Source organism: Cicer arietinum, chromosome 3 (assembly GCF_000331145.2).
Source record: "Cicer arietinum cultivar CDC Frontier isolate Library 1 chromosome 3, Cicar.CDCFrontier_v2.0, whole genome shotgun sequence".
In the NCBI taxonomy this organism is placed as follows: Eukaryota; Viridiplantae; Streptophyta; class Magnoliopsida; order Fabales; family Fabaceae; genus Cicer; species Cicer arietinum.
The window spans coordinates 37240051-37245443 of record NC_021162.2 but is presented as its reverse complement, the minus strand read 5'-3'; the positions used below and the strand labels follow the sequence as shown (position 1 = coordinate 37245443).

Here is a 5393-nt window from a genome sequence, read left to right as displayed (position 1 = left end):
GGGATTGTCGCGTCGTGCTGAACCCTAAACCCCAAATAATTTTTTTTTTTATAAAGAGTATCACGTAATCATAAACATGTCACATAAATCCAAAATTTTCATCAAACATAATGACATCGAAATCATAATATCAACAACATAATCCTTTTTGAAGTACACATACTTATGTTTCAAATGTAGTACAAATATAGTCCCCACCCGATGTCACTATCAGAGCGGGAATTCCCAAAATAAATATACTCAAAATAACATCAATACAATGCGTATAAATAGAGTCTTCAGGACATGATGACTCCCGCCTCTCCAATGGTACTAGTCATCACCTGTAATTTACAACTCGTCTGCGTCCATCGCAAACGCCAAACACAAACAACGAGGGGTGAGTATCGAAATTATGTAGCAGTGTAAAATACACGAGGAGAACACGGAAACAATCAAATTATCACAATCTCAAAACAGTCAAGTGTATAATATCAACAACTTATCAAATTCATTCATAATAAGACAATCAAAATAATGAAATGTTATGCATGTCCTATACTCTATACTTCATCATTTGGTACCATTCTACTCTGAAGTACTTGGTTAGGAGGCCTGATACTATGCCACTACAAGAGTGGACGGACAATTCATGAATGGCCAAGTCCTCATAGATCCCCTCAACTCAACCCGAGACACATATACGCGACAGTCGGGGTACTCTTGTGTTGCACGGTAGTTCCCGGCCTTAGGGAATAACCCACTAATCCACTTAGGAATTCCCCACTAGGTGTACCCCCAAGGTCTATCAGTCTTACCTTACAGTTCGACTGTAGCCCTCCACGATCAGGCTCATTCAGTTGTACTTCCCCGAATTACTAGGTTTGTCAGACCCTCCCTATATGATGACAAAACAATCCTAACTCCAAAATCTACAACACCTATCTCAGACTTACTCGATCATCACTACTCACTAAGTTTCAGTTTGACTTCACAATATTCATCATTATATATATTTATCAGTTAGTCACAATAAAATCACAATATTTGGTTTACACTACTCACAATACACAATCCAATTTCATCAATCACATAATAAGGAATTCAATCGGTGACACATTCTAGTAATATCACAAATTCAATCAAGTAACAAAACATTCAAGTTCATATCATTCATACATTAACAATCAACATAAGATTTCATAAAATCAAACAACATGCAATCTTAATATAAATAAATTCACGACAATTCTACAAGTTGCTAAATTATATTTTTAGTCCTCACTATTACCATTCACATCTTATCAATTAATTATTATTACTCAATAGGGCTCAACTGTACGTAGTAAGCCCCGAATGAACATTTGGAAATTTCAGCATTCCCGTTCATCTCACGTTATTTTATACTCATAAGATCGAACCTCATTCCACCCCTTACCTCAACTGAAGATTGCTTCCAATGAATCTGATCTGCTAACGGGTCGTGTCTTTGTCGGTCGTCGTCTGTAATAGTCCGCGAGAGAATTATAGCCACATAACCACCAAATACAAATAAATTACTTACGATAAATAAACAAATGAATAAATAAATATATAAAAAATAAATAAATAAAGAAATAATTAATTAATAAATAAGTAAATTAATAAAAAAATAATAAAAATAAGTAAATAAATAAATAGATAAATACGTAAATGAATAAATAAATACGTAAATGAATAAATAAATGATAAAATAAATAATAAATAAATAGATAAGTGATGGAATAGTAGAATAATAAATAAGTAAATGAATGAATAAATACTAAAATAGATAAATAAATAAGTAAATGAATAAATAAATATTAAAATAAATAAATAAGTAAGTAAATGAATAAATAATTAAATAAATTATAAAATAAGTGATAAATAAATAAATAAGTAAATGAATAAATAAATAATAAAATAAATAATAAATAAATACGTAAATGAATAAATAAATGATACAATAAATAATAAATAAATAGATAAGTTGTTGAATAGTAGAATAATAAATAAATAAATAAGTAAATGAATGAATAAATACTAAAATAGATAAATAAATAAGTAAATGAATAAATAAATAATAAAATAAATAAATAAGTAAGTAAATGAATAAATAATTAAATAAATTATAAAATAAGTGATAAATAAATAAATAAGTAAATGAATAAATAAATAATAAAATAAATAATAAATAAATACGTAAATGAATAAATAAATGATACAATAAATAATAAATAAATAGATAAGTTGTTGAATAGTAGAATAATAAATAAATAAATAAGTAAATGAATGAATAAATACTAAAATAGATAAATAAATAAGTAAATGAATAAATAAATAATAAAATAAATAAATAAGTAAGTAAATGAATAAATAATTAAATAAATTATAAAATAAGTGATAAATAAATAAATAAGTAAATGAATAAATAAATAATAAAATAAATAAATAAGTAAGTAAATGAATAAATAATTAAATAAATTATAAAATAAGTGATAAATAAATAAATAAGTAAATGAATAAATAAATAATAAAATAAATAATAAATAAATACGTAAATGAATAAATAAATGATACAATAAATAATAAATAAATAGATAAGTTGTTGAATAGTAGAATAATAAATAAATAAATAAGTAAATGAATGAATAAATACTAAAATAGATAAATAAATAAGTAAATGAATAAATAAATAATAAAATAAATAAATAAGTAAGTAAATGAATAAATAATTAAATAAATAAAAAAATAAGTGATAAATAAATAAATAGTAAATAAATAAATTATCTAAAAAAAATAGATTGCCTACTGTTTGTTCTACAACTCACAGAAAGATGTAATAAACAAATGAGAATGTGAGGAAAACAAACTAAAGCAGAGAGGATAGAGAAACTGCTACCGATGCATATATACACATTGCAATTTTTGGCATTCTGTGTGCATGTACCATTTATTTGGCTTCTTTATAAATAATAGATAATATATGCTATTCAAATTTCAAGGGAGGAGTAATGAACTTTAAACTGACTCAACATACATTTATTCAATTCAAACACAACAAAGATATAAACCTTGTTTCTCACACTGAATGTTACGACCCTACGAAATGACTAGTGAAACAAATTAAAATTGGAAGTATCATATCACTATTGTCTGGAGGAGAAAAGGCAAATTCACACGACAAACTTTTTAGTTTATAATACATGATATTAACCATTTACGAAGGATGTATGAGACTATGATGTAAATAAGAAGTTACATCAATGCACCTAAATTGTTGTTTGCTATCGCCACTAAATTTGTGAAAACATTGCTTCAAGAATATAGTTCGAATGGAAGATAATTGTTATAATAATAAAAAGGGAATGTTCAGATTAGCACTAAAAAACCCTGTTGAAAAAAATTTCGTCCTCAAAATTTACCTGACGGAAACAGTTTTGGATAAGAATCGCGCATCTGGCTTTTGACCTCCCACGTAACACTTTCACCAGTAGCACCTCCCCAGACAACCTTAACCAATGAAATCGTTTTACCCCTTAATTCTTTGGTCTTTTGGTCCTCGATCCGTAGCGGTAAGGTCTCAAAAGTTAGATTCTCTTTTATTTGGACCTTGTCTGACTCAATCACGTGCGAGGGATCAAAAATGTACTTGCGAAGTTGAGACACATGAAGACACTATGAAGATTAGAAAGAGAAGGAGGTAACGCAATCTGATATGCCACGTTACCGACACGTTTAAGAATCATGTAAGGTCCTATAAGCCGAGGAGTAAGCTTTCGCATTTTTAATGCCCGACCAACCCCAGTTGTTGGAGTAACTCTCTGAAATACATGATCACCTTCTTGAAATTCGAGGTTTTTCCTTCTTTTATCATGGTAACTCTTTTGTCTACTCTGAGATGCTCTCATCTTTTCCTGAATCATTTTTACCTTATCAGTAGTTTGTTGAACAATCTCAGGTCCTAACACAAGGTTATCACCCGTCTCAAACCAACACAGAGGGGTCCTACACCTTCTCCCATACAACGCCTCAAAAGGGGCCATTCCAATGCTAGAGTGGAAACTATTGTTATAGGTAAACTCTATAAGTGGCAAAAAGTTATCCCAACTTCCATTTTGTTCCAACACACAAGCTCTCAACAAGTCTTCTAGGGATTGATTGGTTCGCTCAGTTTGACCATCTGTTTGTGGGTGGTATGCTGAACTCATCCTAAGGTTCGTACCTAAAGCGCTTTGTAAACCTTGCCAAAACTTAGAGGTAAACCTAGGATCTCTGTCCGAGACCATACTTGATGGGATTCCATGCAACTTCACAATTTCCTTTATGTATATTTCAGCTAACCTTTCCATAGAATAAGTTATGTTTATCAGAATAAAGTGAGCAGATTTAGTTAATCTATCCACAATAACCCAAATACTATCGTACCTTTTTGGAGTTCGAGGTAGGCCTACAACAAAGTCCATAGAGATGTTATCCCACTTCCATTCGGGAATACTCAAAGGTTGCATCAAACCTGAAGGTTTTTGATGTTCTACCTTAGATTTTTGGCAAGTCAAACAAGCATACACAAATTCAGCAACATCTCTTTTCATTTTAGGCCACCAAAATATCTTCTTGAGGTCCTTATACATCTTTGTGGCTCCAGGGTGAATACTTAGACAACTCCTATGTCCTTCCTCTAAGATCATCTTTCTTAACTCCTCTACATCGGGAACACAAATCCTCTCCTTAAATCTCAAAATTCCATCCACACCTATTTTAAAGTCAGGTTATCTCCCTTGGTCAATCGACTGTAACTTATCTAAAAGATACAAATCCAACTTCTGACTCTTTTCAATCTCTTCCAATAGTCCACTAGTTACCTTCAACATTCCCAATTTAATACTTTCTGGTGTCACTTCACAAACTAAACTAAGGTCTCTAAATTGTCCCAACAACTCACTATGCTTAACCATTAAAGCGGACACACTCAAAGTCTTCCTACTCAAGGCACCAGCCACTACATTGGCCTTTCCAGGATGATAGTTAAGCTCAAAATCAAAATCTTTAAGAAATTCCATCCACCTACGTTGTCTCATGTTCAACTCCTTATGGTAAAAAAGATACTTAAGGCTCTTATGGTCACTAAAAACCTCAAATCTAGATCCATATAAATAATGTCTCCACATCCTAAGTACAAAGACAACTGTTGCTAGTTCTAGGTCATGGGTAGGGTAGTTTCTCTCATGAATCTTCAGTTGCCTAGAAGCATATGCTACTACCTTTCCATCCTGCATAAGTACTCCACCTAATCCGGAACCACACGCATCACAATATACTACAAAAGGTTCACTCAGGTCAGGTAATACTAAGATTGGTGCAAAGGTCAATCATTTCTTAAGCTCTTGGAAACT

General features: G+C 30.7%; 1 long non-coding RNA gene and 1 pseudogene across 1 annotated transcript in view; both read right to left on the bottom strand.

Annotated features, from left to right (window-relative positions):
* Positions 1–261: 261 nt before the first annotated feature.
* The window catches only part of LOC140919601 (uncharacterized), a 10073-nt gene continuing 4941 nt past the window's right edge, over positions 262–5393 (bottom strand). The window contains exon 3 of the long non-coding RNA XR_012162284.1: positions 262–323. This is a non-coding gene — a long non-coding RNA (uncharacterized lncRNA). The remainder of the gene's footprint in view (positions 324–5393) is intronic.
* Positions 3412–3908, bottom strand: LOC140919582 (uncharacterized; annotated as a pseudogene).